General features: G+C 37.2%; 1 protein-coding gene and 1 pseudogene across 9 annotated transcripts in view; one reads left to right on the top strand and one right to left on the bottom strand.

Annotated features, from left to right (window-relative positions):
* Positions 1-15285, top strand: part of ZNF385B (zinc finger protein 385B) — a 423448-nt gene that overhangs the window by 34325 nt on the left and 373838 nt on the right. The gene's annotated exons all lie outside the window — the stretch shown is intronic.
* LOC135966438 (thioredoxin-like protein 4A pseudogene) lies at positions 12793-13229 on the bottom strand (annotated as a pseudogene).

The following is a 15285-nucleotide window of genomic DNA, read 5'->3' as shown; positions in this document are numbered from 1 at the left end:
AGCTTTGAAGTTTTGAATTGATACAGAAACCAGAGTCAACTAGATTTGTCTTTGATGTATGCCTTATAAATTTTTAGCTTCAAATTTACCTTTCTTACTGCATTATTTATAGACGCAAAAGCAGTTGGTATTTATTTTTAGTATATGTTTTGTGGGTAGGTGCTAGGCAGTGAGAGAAATCCAGGCAAGTTAAATAATTTTTCTTTCTGAATAATTTACAAAGCAAATAAAAAAAGAAAGAATAAAACAAAACCTACCTGTTCATTTTAGGTCCCTTTAGATCTATTGTGTGTATTGTGGAGAAATATCTTGCTGCTGACCTCCTGCTTTAAGGGAGAGTGCTGCATAGTTGAAAGGTGCCTATTGGGAATATTTTCGCTTCTCTGCAGGGCTATCAATAGTGCTCTTTGCTTCATAGAGATGGATGGGGCTGGGGTAAGCGGTGTCTGAGTATTCCAAAAGGAATGAAATCAGTCATCAAGTGAGAGTTAGAATGATGTCTTTTCATTGTTAACAAGCCAGCCTTCTACCTCTATCCTTGAAGAAAACCCATGAGTGCATCAGAGCTCTTGCATGTTTTGTCGTCGTTTTATTTGTGGGTTTATAGAGTTGTATCAAGAAACAGAGCACTATCAGTCTTTGTTAAAATACTCCTTGCCTTCCTGATACCTTTTGAAAAATTTCTTCCTTATCTATTTAAACATCAAACTCCATTCTTGTTTCACAATTCCAAACCCTAAACTCTGTTGTATGTGAGGGTGGGAGCTGAATTTTCGACAGCTGTTTTTCATACTTTGGTAGCTTTTTTTTTTTTTATTTTTTTATTTTTTGAGACGGAGTCTCCCTCTGTTGCCCAGGCTGGAGTGCAGTGGCCAGATCTCAGCTCACTGCAAGCTCTGCCTCCCGAGTAGTTGGGACTACAGGTACCCAGCACCACGCCCGGCTAATTTTTTGTATTTTTTAGTAGAGACGGGGTTTCACCGTATTAGCCAGGATGGTCTCGATCTCCTGACCTCGTGATCCGCCTGTCTCGGCCTCCCAAAGTGCTGGGATTACAGGCTTGAGCCACCGCGCCCGGCCTTTACTTTGGTAGCTTATTTACCTATTCTCTTCTAATTGCAGACTCTCATTTGCTGGCCAGGTGGCTCACAGAGGCGATGTAAAAAGGAGGATAAAAGAGGTGTTAAAAAGGATACCCCAAATTTAGTGTCAATAAAGCTGCTGAGCTGAGCGAGGGGATGTCATCAGAATACTGACAACGAATCCTAGAATCATGGGAGGACAGAGATGGGGGGGCAATCCTGAGGTGGTAAATGGGAAGAAAGTTGGGGTTCGCAGATGGTGGAAGCCATGAGTTACGGAAGGCAGGAGTCGTTGTCATCAATGATATTTTACTCCCTCACTTCCTTGAAAATGGCATCTTATTTCAGAGACTCAAAGTGAAGCAAGACTTGACAACACTGTAATGAAATTGCAAGGGGTAGAAAGTTCCATTTCCAAATGGCTTGGTGGGTCATCTTGTGGGGACTTCTGCTTTCAAACATCATTATTCCTTAACCGATAAAGCCTAGGCACCGCTAACTAATCTGAGCTTCAAGATAACCTCTCAAGTAATTTGGGAAAGAGGAAATGAGATGCTTTTAAAGCTTGCCTTTAAACTGTTAGAATAGTGGGGGTGGTTATTTTGTTAATCTTTATTCTTTAGAAGGAGAAGAATTGTGTTTTTGTAGTAACACACTTTAAACTATCAAAAAAGAAGTGCTTTGACCACAACTCAAAACCACCACGTATTTATTTTTACACTAACTTTAGATTGAGTGAATTTAAAATTTATTTTGATATCTGTCAATTGAAAATTAAAAAACAAAACAGGAAATGGTGACTAGATAGCCATTGGGAACTGGACTGGCTTTGCTTTTGTAAATGGGGGATTAGGATTCGTCTGTCCTATAAAGGACACACAGCATTTAGATTAGACATAATCTGATTGTATTGTAATACAAAGGCCATTCAAGTCAGTTCAGTGTTCAGGGTCTGTAAACACCATATGACCACTGATTGGTCCAGGGAAGAGTATTAACAGAAAGATAATAATGAGTTTTAATCCAAATCCCTAAAGCACAACAGCTGTGGCTTCAAATGAATTTTCTTTCGTACATTAGAAGCAGTGCTGTGTTTCTTACTACATGATAAATTGAACTATCTCTTTGCTTACACAAAGAGTATGCCTATTTAACTTCACTTTTATTTGATTAGGTACTTCCCTTGTCTCAAATTTCTTTAAGAATATGATATACATGTTGCCAAAATGTTTGTTTGTTTTAAAATCAGACTACCCACATAAGAGCAAAGCATTAACCAGGCATCTCCTTGGCAAGCTAGCATATATGGCCACCCTGTTTAAAATTTGCATTTTTAACTTTTAAAAAATTCTCCAATAAAATGATGAAGTCACACTTAAGATATTAGGGAACCATATGCCCTTCCATATGTGTTCAAAATATATGGTGCTTTGGAAATGAAAAAACAAAATTAAACAAAACAAACACAGACCTATGTTCACAATGAGTATTTAAAGTGCCAAGTTTATTTAAATATTATTCGCAAATTTTATTTTCTTCTCGTCATTTTGAAATGTATTGCATTAGGAAGCACTTATTCTCTGTATTTTTATGTTTTACTAATGTCATTATTCATATTGCACCAACTGTATAGTGAATGCTATGCTGTTCTGTGTAGGATATTCTAAAACATAAAAAGTACAGAAGAGTCACAATCTGATAAATGTCAAGGATTTACTTTTGTAGTTAACATTTGTTGTCTGATTCTCAAGCACCCTTTCTCCTTCCAAAGTACAGTGCCCCAAATTTTCTGAGCAATTTGGGTAACAGACTTCTCTTCCAGCTCCAAAAGGGCTCTCATTGGTTTGAGCATCAGTGTACCCCATCCCTTTAGCCACAGTGATTTATTTTTATTTTTATTTTTTGAGATGGAGTCTCACTCTGTCGCCCAGGCTGGAGTGCAGAGGCTCCATCTCGGCTCAGTGCAAGCTCCGCCTCCCGGGTTCACGCCATTCTGCTGCCTCAGCCTCCCGAGTAGCTGGGACTACAGGCATCCGCCACTACGCCCCGCTAATTTTTTTGTATTTTTAGTAGAGACGGGGTTTCATCGTGTTAGCCAGGATGGCTCGATCTCCTGACCTCGTGATCCGCCTGTCTTGGCCTCCCAAAGTGCTGGGATTACAGGCGTGAGCCACCGTGCCCAGCCGCCACAGTGATATCTTTTTAGTGATGGTCACATGGACCAGACACGCACAACTGGACTAGATACTAGCATTTTAATAGAGCTGCTATAAAAACAGGCTCTGACTTTCCTGCTGGAAGTAGTTGAACTTGTACCCTTAGGAGGTAGGGGAGACCATCTAAAGATTTTTAAAGGCCGGGCCTAGTGGCTCACGCCTGTAATCCCAACACTTTGGGAGGCTGAGACAGGCGGATCACGAGGTCAGGAGATCGAGACTATCCTGGCTAACACGGTGAAACCCCGTCTGTACTAAAAGTACAAAAAATTAGCCGGGCGTGGTGGCGGGCACCTGTAGTCCCAGCTACTCAGGAGGCTGAGGCAGGAGAATGGCGGGAACCCGGGAGGCGGAGCTTGCAGTGAGCGGAGATTGCGCCACTGCACTCCAGCCTGGGCGACAGAGCGAAACTCCGTCTCAAAAAAAAAAAAAAAAAAAAAAAAAAGAAAAAGAAAAAGAAAAAACAAAAAGAAAGATTTTTAAAAAGCCTTAGGGTGAATACAACATCTAAGATCTTCATACTAAGGTATGAAGATAGTCTTGGTAACACTGTTCAGCTGGATGAAGCTAAACCCTGTCACTGGAATTTGTCATTACACGAACTAGTAAATACCTTTAATTGCTCAAGCCTTTTAAGTTTGAGTTTCAGTTACTTGCAACCAAAAGACTTCTAGCTGAAGCAAGACTTAAAAATAACTGCAAACCATTGTGTTTTCAAATATTTGGAAACCATCATTTTTGAGAAGAAGAATGACATGCTATTTCAATGACTGACAGAGGAAGATCTTAGAGTTGGATGTCGGGTCATGGAGGTAGAGAAGGATGAACAGTAAAATATAAGAAAAGTTATCTAAGAATGCCTCTGTACTGAAACAATGGGAAAAAATAAAAATTTGCATTAAGGAAAATGTTACTTGATAGTGAACCAAATTTTGACAAAAGGCAAAGGAGGATTTATAAATGAGCTTAGCTTTGTGACCTTGGATAGCCTGGAAAAGAAAAGTAGGTATAAAATTAAACTTGCTATGTTGAGACATAGCAAGCATTTTCATCTTTTTAATCTAGAATTAAAATTCACCTGTTTGTGAAACTTGTGCTGCAGCTTTGTAATATGGCATAGCAGTTCTATGTGGTATTTTATGGTAACTGAAGAATTTGATATGCAGGGATAAGACCAGGCAGAAGAGTAGGTCTCACTTTATCACCTCAACTACTTAATCTCACTCATGGAACCAAGGTTAGTGAATTGGGATATTTCTTTGGCTAGAACTTTATGACCAGTGCAAAGTTATCTTTGATTCAGCATGAATTTTGAGCTCTTGAACACTTGCTGTTTTTCTCCCCTCCCAAAAGAAGAGAACCCATCTTTAGATGAAAATTTCCAAACAAAACCTTAAACCTGCTTTGTATCCATCACAACGTTCAAAGTAATATAATAACTAATAGAACTTTGACATCTTTATAGCTGTTTTTACAGAAAATTTCTATAAAAAGTCCAGGACTGGTATGCCTTATATGTAATGGATGGCTTACTCCCATAAGCATAGAGTTCCTATTATTATGTGTTTATTTTTGTGTGCAAAGAATAATTCTTTAGAATGGAAAAAGGTATTCCAATGACTTCACTTTTTAAGGCTTAATAATCTGGGCTCTTTGGACCTTTCCTTAAGGGGGAGATGTGTAGGTTTGCTACCTCTGTACCCAAGTGGTAATCACATGCCAGCCTCAGTTACAAATTAAAATCCAAAAGTCTAGGGGAAGGGTCTTTAGGTTCATGATGTGGAGATGACATTCACAGTGCAAATGTCCTCCACAATTTAGGAGTGGCACTTTCTGTGAGTGCAGGATTCCATCAGACTCTGTTGACCACCAAGGTCTATGTTGCTGCTGTTGCTGCTGATAATTAAGAATATGTTGAATCAGATAGAATATTATAATTTTCATCATTATTACCATCATTAAATGATAGTATTTATTTTTGAATGCTAAGTGCTTTAGAAAAAGCAATGTGTTTTACACGTTAGTATATTGCCTTTTATAACAGCTAGTTTTAGGTGAAGTGATACATTAAGCTCCACTAATTTAAGAAACTAAATAGTGAAATGACCTCGCACTTAGAAAATGTATGGTTAAGAGCATGACAGGCAATCTTCCTCTAAGGGAAGGCTAAGAAAAAGAAGGACAAAAGCCTGTGCTCAGTGGACTCTTATTTAACTTATTGCCTTAATAAAATTTATATTTTAGGAACCTATTGTGTAGGACATTTTTTTCTTGGAGAAACAAGAATATTTTAAATAAGAATTCTGTTGGCTTCTTTGAAGGTGATCATTTTCTTCAAAAAGAGGAACATAATGTGTTTCTTGCTGTTACTTTTTTACAGAAAACCTTGCACTATGCAGCAGAACACAGCGAAATTTAAGCATGTGCTATTGCTAATGAATTATCTCAGCTTTGTCTCTTTGGACACTATAGAAGTACTTTTTTTTTCTTGCATCCTATTTTTGTCACTGCAGTCAGATTAATGAATTATGAACTATACGATTTCATTAGGATAGTCAGAATTAAGAGATGATGTTTTCCTTGGGGGCTTCTGCTCGGATATATCATTAATCATATTCTGCAATCTATAGTCAAGGCAGAACTGAGAATGCTAGTTTATCTGACATGTACTAAGGTGGGAAACAGGTTGTCATTTAGTCTATTTTGGGTAAAGCATGTCTTGGTAAAATGGCTAGATAAGGAATGACATCTTAAAATTGCTTCTTATTTAGATCTCTGTCATAGGCCTGAAGAATCTCCTGGGAAACTGTGAAGTGTCCTCAACAAAAGTAAAAGTCATTACTCAAGAGTATTGTTTTTAGTTTTATTTATGGCTTTTAAACCAAGGGGTGTGGTATAAAATGCAAAAGAACCAAACTGTCATTTGGAGGCTTTATTAATTTTCTCTGCAGCTCCTACCTTGTTCTCAACCTCCTGAACTCCCCACTGCATCCTTTGTTGGAGGGAATACAAATGTCTGAGAGGGTATTTTTAATGGGTAATATGAGCATTTCTGATATTAAATGGCTTTAAAGAAATTCACTCACAAGGATCTTTTTAATTGCCCCAAATGACTCCATTTATGATGACTACTTAAGAAGTGATATAGATAGTTGGAAAAAGAGGAGGACATGGCAATGTGAGTGAGAATGCCCTGTGCCCTGACACTTGGGAGTTTTTATCCACTGGTCAACTGCAGGAAGATTCGAGGACTACCTGTAAAGATTAGCAGTTTTTCTTTAATAGGTACTTCAAGTCGGAAAAAGAAAAAAGTATTCATTGAAAACTTTTGTCAAAAGTTCCATTCAAATTTTATTAGTTTTGATAAGTTGCTCTGAAGTGCACAAATAGGAAATTATGCCATTATTTCTAGGATAGGAATATAAAAAATAAATGTGGCATAGTAAGTGTAGACTTATCAATAGCTAATAATCTCATTAAGGTTTTAATGTCTTAGCTAGAACTGCCATTTACAAAACTCGTTTTTCTGACCTAGAATATTTACAAGAAAAAGCAAACATCCACTATTTATCTTCTCTTGTAAAACCCTGTAAATTCATTACTATAAGGACATTCCTTATAGTAAGTAAGGAAATAAAAAATACAATACTAGCCTTTTAAGAAAATAATCAAAGAAGTAAGTTTCATGTCAAAATTATGCTTGGCAGACAAATGCATATTTATAGAAAAATTCATCACTCTAAGAGATTTTATTATTTAAAAATATAATTTAAAAATGAGTGAAACATTAAATTCTAGACAATTGGGAGGAAAAAAAAAATCCTGAAACAAAGTAATACCAATAAACAGAACTTAGGCAGATAAGAGTATGTTAAGAGTAAAGATAAAACACAGAATTTAATGTTAGAAGATGGAAAAATGATAGAACTGATTAAGCCTGGTTTAAAATCAAACAATGAAATAAACGTTTGGTAAACTGAATTTTAAAAAGAGAAGGAGAAGGAGAAAATACAAATCAACAAATTTAGAAATGAGAAAAGGGCTATAGTCAGAGTCAGAGAAGATTACAAAGTATGCAAATACCTATGTAACTTTATGCAAATATACTTAAAAATTGAGTAATGAAATCTTCTGCATGTTATTCCACATTAACAAAACCAAAGGCACATAGTAAACTGGAAAAGAGGTTTTTAAGTAGCTATTATAGAAAATTACCAAACTTTTATTTTAAAAAGGTCTTACCACTTAAGAAAACATATCAATGAAAAAAATATGAGCAATATAAAAATGTATGTATATATATACACACACACACACATATTCACATATACATGTACATACATATACTTTCTAAGAGTGTTTGAAAAGTCTGGAAGCATAAGATAAACTTATTTTCGACAGTGTGCTAGTAACATCTTTAAAAAATGTGCTATAATTTCCATCTATCTCCAGATACTTTGTTAGGGGAAGTACCTGGTGCAATATGTCTAACTGTTAATTTGAAAAATGTATAATATAATCATATACTACAGTGTATCCAAGAAATCTGTAAAGCAAGACAAAAATAGTGTAATAATAGAATTTGACAACATGGCTACTGTTGACTAAAATGTACCTTTTCCCCATCTTCCCAGAAAGGAGAGGCCTAAAGACCTTTGACGTGTCCTTGAGGTTTGGACACCATCATCTCAACAATGACTACGACAGACTGAAAGCCATAAGGCCATCCTCAAGTTTCTGAGGGCCTGAGCACCTCACGGTGTTCTACCCACCTTTTCAAGGGGAAAAGCAAAGAGTGTCTCTATTTGTCCTCTGGGAGAGCATTGAATTAGGTTGGCCAAGAAGGAATGAAGTTTCAAGGCTTGGAAGGGGCAGAGAGGTCTCACCCAGAGTTACGGGTTATGAAGCACAGTGGCAGGTCCACTCTGAGTCCTGTGGGGCATCCCAGGAAGTGCTAAGGCCTGTGGGTGACAGGTGGATGATGTGGTGGAGGGGGAGGTGATATCATGAGAGAGGCCATTGTGTTCCAGGCACTTAAAGATTCCAAGGTCTGCACTGCCTTGGAAGTAGAGCCCCCCACCTGTCCTTGGGGTTTGAACACCAGCATCTCAATGGTGACCACAACACATTGAAAGCCATAAGTCCCTTCTCAAGTTTGCTGAATTTCCTGGTGCTCTCACAGGGCCAGAGCAGGAAAGGGTATGAAATACCGAATAACACTGTTAGCAAATGGATACTTGGAGTCATACTTTATTTGATTTAGAAAAATAAAACAAGGTGACATTAAGTTCTATTTTGTGGAGTAAATTTTGTGTGTGTGTATTTATAAACATGCACATATTTATGCGTATCTATCTATGAGGTATTGGCAAAAACACCAGAATAATAGCTGAATTCCAAAAAGAAAACCTACCTTAGATACTTTCTACCCAGTGAAGAGGCCATTGGAACTGGCATTCTGGGGAAGAGCAGCTCCCCTGGACTACTTTGATGTTTTTCCAGGTTTATCTTGTGGTTTATAAAATCTGATGAGCATTAGGGTCAGTACTGAGGATGAGAACCTTTCTATTCTTTCCATTGAGTAGACAGACAGTGAGTCACTTGTGTGATGTGTTTCCTCCTAGTCAGCTCTGGATAGTGAGGCCGAGTAGAGTGACCAGAAGTGTGTTGTGGGAATCAAAAATGAAGTTCTAGTCCAGCATACCATGTCAGTGCTTCATGGTACTTAGTTTTGAAAGCTGAACTGTTTCTAGCAATGTTGTATTTTATGTTTATGTGTAATATTAACACTCTAGCAAGAGATTAATCATGATTGTTCAGAAATTATCTGTTAAACCTTAATTTAAAATAAAATGATATTTGAGAGACATCAGTTGTAGCACTGATTTAAAGAGCCATTTAGTGAAGGAAAAATTAGTTTATTATATCAGATTATTTTAAACTGAAAGAAAAATAGCATTTTGGTGACTTATAAAGTGGCAATGTTTAAATTGACTGAATTCTCCGTGCCCTGCTGCTAAATCATTTTAGGGTATTTTTCACACCTAGTTTCTACTGAGGTTAATTAACATACTTGGAGGGACCTGTCGTCATGTCAGAAAGGCAAATTTTAATAAAACGGCACTTGTATGATTTTCTAAGAAATCTCTCCTACCACATAGGATCCAGGGAAATAAAAAGTCTCTCTAGTTCTTCCTCCCAGATATATGCTGACATACGCACACCCACACACGCACACACTCCCTTGGGCTGACACACACCACATATTACACACATACAACATACTACACACCCATTCACACACACATTCAGTCTGCCACACACAGTCTTCTCCCTTCTCCCCATACATGGTTGCTTGTTCAAGCTGATCCATACATGAACACACACACTCTTGCTCAGGCTGACACACCTACACAACATAAAAATTTGTGTAGCCAACAGTGTTCTACCCACTTTTCTAAGGGGAAAAGTACATATGCGCATGCACTTTCTCTTTCTCAGATTGACACACATAAACTCACACTGTCTCCTGCAGGCCAACACACAGACACTCGCACATGCTGAAGCTGACATGCAGACACACACACAGCCAGTCATGTGAACATAACCACATAGACCCATTCAGATTGACACACACACACACAGAGGGTTACACACACAGACAGTAATGCCTACTCACACAGAGTTAAGCTTTGGCTTTCTTTTCTTCCCCAGTGTTTTGTCGCTGACCTCTGACTTTTCTGCCTTTGGTTTACATTCTCTTGATCTTTAACTTAAAGGTGGGTGACTCAGACCAATTATTTCATGTGATTACATTTGGAGTGAAATTAATTGTTCTGATACTGGCTCACTTTTATTATTTGCATGTAGTTTAACAAAACTTCATGGACTTACTCTGCTTTAATATGTGAAAGTGAAAGTCGAGAGATTATATAAATAGATAAGAAAATTGCCTTTTAATATATACTTGGTGTGTCTACAGGGTCAAATGGGAAATTGGCAAATAATAGATCATTAAATTCAAGAAACAATTCTCTATTTTGCCAAATTGTAGATCAATGTTCTTATGTCACTTTGTGCTACTTTCTGTTACTTGCTTTCATTGATTATAATAATAAACACTATGCAAAAGAACAGTGATACAATTTAGGAGACAACGAAAAGGTAGGCAGCTTGCTTGCCTTTCTGAAATCGAGAGCTTTCTGTTTGTGAATATATAAGGACAGATATTTGTCCTTCTTCCATTTTCAACAGAACATCGAAAATGCCCAGTGTTATTCACAATGAAGCTTTTACACAATGTGTAAAAGATTGGAAAGCAACATTCGGGACACAGCAGATGTTTGTTTCTTGAAGAGAATCTGGAAATCATACTTCTGGGATTTTGTTACTAATGAAGAAGAAAAAGGGAAAAAAATCTTCCATAAACCACACTGGCCTGTTGGTGCATATCTTTTGAAAAGTTAAATGAGATGACAGAATGGCAATTAGAGTAAAATACATTATATTCTGAAAGGAATCACTAATATTTCTGAAATTTCATGTTTAAAAATGTGAGCTTTTGTTTAGATATTTATTTTATTCAGTCACTTTCTTAGTCTTACTAGTTAGATAAGAAAACGTTAGGTAACTGTACCTAGGACAAACATTGAACTTCTATTTGAGGAAGCCCCCACTAGGTATAGTGTTTCTATAAATTGTCTCCCATTTGGAAACCTAGGCAGAAGATCCTCCTGCTCTCTGCCCTCCTCCCAGGAAGCCTGATCAGGTAGGGCCTTAAGGTCTTTATAAGGACTTTGGTTTTTACTATAAGTGAAATATGAAGTCATTAGAGACTTGTGAGCAGAAGAGTGACATGATCTAACTTATATTTGTTTTTAAAGAATCACTCCCATTACAGTGGGGAGAACAGACTGTGGGGGCATAACTGATGAGGGAGAGGGTCCCTTGGAGGCGGGGGACCAAGGCATTCCAGAGGAGAAATGACTGTGGCTTCAATTAGAATGAAAGTGGAGAGAAGTGTTTAGATCCTGGTATATTTTGAAAACAGAGTAAATAGAATTTGCAGCTCTATTTGAAGTGGGCAAAAAGAAATGGAGACCCATTGATGATTCCAAGGTTTTTAGCCTGAACGGCTTGATGAATGAAGTTTCCGTTTAGTTAAATGGGTGATTTGGGGATGAGGAGTACTTGGGGTGGGGACTGCTTCTTAGAAAATTGATGAACTTTCAAGTAGAGTAGGCAGTTCTGACTGAGTCTGAAGTTTAGGTGGGAGATTGAATCTGCAGGTGTATGTGTGTGTGAGTATGTGTGTGTTACATGTAAGTCGTCAGGGTACAAACGTATTTAAAGATAGGAGCCTGAATGAGATCATCTTGTGAATAAATGGATGTAAGAGTCATGGAGACTGAGCCTTGGAGCATTTAAACTTGTATAATCAGATAGATGAAAAGGTACCAGCAAAGGCATCTAAGAAGGGTTAATAGTACAGTAGAGTGGTGTCCTAGAAACAAATATATTATAATTTTCAAGAATGAAGGATTTGTAAGTGTGTACGGTAACACATAACAAATGTCAAATAGCATGAGGACTATGAATTGACCACTGAATTTGCAAATGTGGAGGGCATTAGTGACCTGTTTAAGCACTAGACTAGTGTTGAATGAATCAAAGAATCTAAATCAATGAATCAAGCAATCAATCAAGGTATGGCACAGATATGTTAAAATAATTGTTCTCTGGTAAAGAAGATAGTAACTGTATTTGGTTCCTGAGACAAAATAATTTCATGATCCTGACATGTTTAGGTAAACAGAAATACTAGTATAGTTCTTTTCCCTGTTTTTAATTAACTCCTGCTCCCATTCAGTTTTCATAATCTTTATCACTCTTCTCAAGTTCTATTTCAGTCTCAGCTGATGAGCTTGCCTCATGCTTGACTTAGGTAGTAGAAGTGAACATCTCTGAGTTCAGTGAATGTTCTGCTCCCATTACCTGCACATAAATCGATCTGTATTTGCACCTCTCCAGTACTTCCTCCTCACAGGTATCAAAGGAAAGATGTCCCTCCTAGACAAGTCTCTCGACCTGTTCTCTTGATGTCTCTTTTCTGCAGGATCCTGGTGACATTCATTGTTCCTTTCTTTTAAGCCTTTGTCCTCTCCCTCTCTCTGTTGCTTCTCCCAGCTCATAGATTTGTTTGCTCATAGCTTTTCCCATTTTGAAAACACAGGCCTTTCCCCAGTTTGTATTGCCATCTAACTAGACAAAAACGATAGAGACATATTGTGAAGTAGTTTAGAAATAAGGAAATGAAGAATGAAGAAAATCATAATCACCCATGATGATCATTATGTGTTTACTCAAGTTTTTTTATATGCATTTTTACCAACTGTGATGCAACTATATATACACTTTAAAAATCTTCCTTGTATTCCATTAAGATCAGTATTATTATTTTTTTCATGTGTTTATTTCAGCTAGTTAAGGTCATGTAATAAATTGTGTCTCAGAAATCCTCCAGCACTGGAGCTTCATATACTTTTCCAAAGGCTTGAAATAGTTTAAAAGGTTTCCACATGAAAAGGCCTCCACAGCATTTATCCACACAGCCTGAGGGCACCTCAGTATCTGTACTTGGTGAAGTAGTTTTTGGAGACAAGACCAGGCTGTCGCCATTGAGGGCCTTATGGTCCACGGTCTCTATGATGTCGACCATCTCCCGCCTGTCCTCCATGGTCCAGTTAATCTTGTTGTTGCCAGTCCCCAAGACAACCATGATGTGCTTGTTCCTGGAGAAAAACATGATAGTGCATGGATCATATAACTCATACATTTTGTTGAAGTCAGGTACTTTGGTAATATCCACAAGAAAAATAACTGCAAAATATTGAACCTTCTCGATGCTGTACAAGACCTTGTCCATTTTCATGCATGTGGGGTCCCGGTCATGGCCAAAGCGAACGACAACCTTGCCATCCTTCCCTGGGAGGATGGCCTGGTCCACCTGCCAGCTGCTGTGGAGGTGCAGGAGCATGTGTGACTTGCTGGCTGCTCCACAAGGCTGGGTGCCAAGGAAGGCCCTGCGTGGTGAGCACAGCCGGCCCCTCACTTCCCAACCCCTTTTGCCTGCAAGGTCCCTGGAGACCCCCAGGGCCTGCCCATAACCCCCCCAGAAACACTGGGCCTGCCTCATTCACATAACTTTGTAACACTTTCCACATGCTGTTAAACAGGTTCGTAAAGAACTATTTTAAATAGCTAGAATATTCGATACTGTGGTTACGCTATGATTTCTATATTCAATATTTTACTGGATTTTTTAAACCTACTTTCTATTTTTGATTTAAATAAAACTAAGGTGAATATCTTTGTATATAAATCTTTTACTACATTCCACATTATTTTCTAGGCTAGAGTCTGAAGGAAATTGCTGAGTCAAAGGATGTATACTGTTTTATGACTCTTGTTTGCTCCTGCCAGATTGTTTTTAAAAATCATTCTGCCAATTTATATGCCTGCTGGGAAGTGTAAGAATGCCTTTCTCCTGAGATTCTTAACTTTGGAGAGATTTTTAAAGTTGCTTTATGAGACAGTCCTTGCTAATTGGACAATTTAATAAGTGTTATCTAATTTTTTAAACATTTATTTGACTACTACAGGGTGAATGTCACTTTATCATGCTTACAGTAGTCATTTATTTTTCTATTATGAATTTTCTGCTTATCCTTTACCCATCTTCCACATTCCCCAAAGACGTTTTGGTAGTTTTTTGTTGACTTGTATGATTTATCATATTATTGTTGTCAACCATTTGTCTGTCATAGTGGCTGTAATAATTTTTTCCAGTTTTCTGTGTTTTACTTTCATGCATTTATTAATTAAAAGTTTTAGGAGTCAAATGACCAATTTAAAATTAAATTGACCACAAAATTGGAAGCCCCAAAACAGAACCAAGTAAATATAATAAACTGGTATAAGTTTAAGGCATTTAATACATTGGGGACAAATGTCCAAATCTGGAGGCAAACACTGTTCAAATTCTTTCTCATATGTCATACCGAAATAAATTTCAAGGAGACTAAAGATTTAAATGTTAAAAACCCCACAAGGCATAAGAGCATGTGAAAGAATCTAAGTAGATGTGTATATAATCATGAGTTAGTGATGATCTTTATCAGTATGTCAATAAAGGTAGAAACCAGTAAATATTTTTAAATGTGACTAATTTGAAATCTTCCACACAATAAAAATTAAAGATAAAATACAAATGACAAGCAGAAAAAAATATTTATAAAAAATATGGAAACTAGTAATTTTGTGACTATTATAGGAGAGCTCTCTTACAAGTCAATTTTTAAAATTCCAAATAGAACATTGATCAAAGAACATGAAGGAATAACTTAGAAAAGAAGAAATATTAATGACTAAGAAATATTTTAAAAAATCAAACTTTACTAGCTTTCAAAGAAAGTAAAATAAATACATAGAGATAATCTTTGGAAATACACAAATGTGCTTTGTTGTTGATACTTTCTAGTACATTCAGTAAGGTCATTAGGTACTGAGCATAGTACTCAATAGTTTGTCAACCCTTTCCCCCTTCTCTCCCTCTGTGCTCCAGTGGTTGCCAGTTTTTATTGTTGCCATCTTTATTTCCATGAGTACCTAATGTTTAACTCTCACTTATAAGTGAGAACATGCAATATTTGGTTTTCAGTTCGTGTGTTACTTCACTTAGATTAATGGCCTCCAGCTGCATCCATATTGTGGCAAAACACATGATTTCATTCCTTTTTTATGGCCACATAGTATTCCATGATGTATGTGTACCACATTTCTTTATCCAATCCACCATTGATGGGCACCTAATTTGAATTCCATGTCTTTGCTATTGTGAATAGTGCTGCAATGAACATGTGAGCACATCATTGTTTTTGGTAGAACAATTTCTTTTCTTTTGACTAGATACCCAGTATTGGGACTGC

Source organism: Macaca fascicularis, chromosome 12 (assembly GCF_037993035.2).
Source record: "Macaca fascicularis isolate 582-1 chromosome 12, T2T-MFA8v1.1".
Taxonomy (NCBI): domain Eukaryota; kingdom Metazoa; phylum Chordata; class Mammalia; order Primates; family Cercopithecidae; genus Macaca; species Macaca fascicularis.
This window is presented reverse-complemented; position numbering and strand designations above follow the sequence as displayed.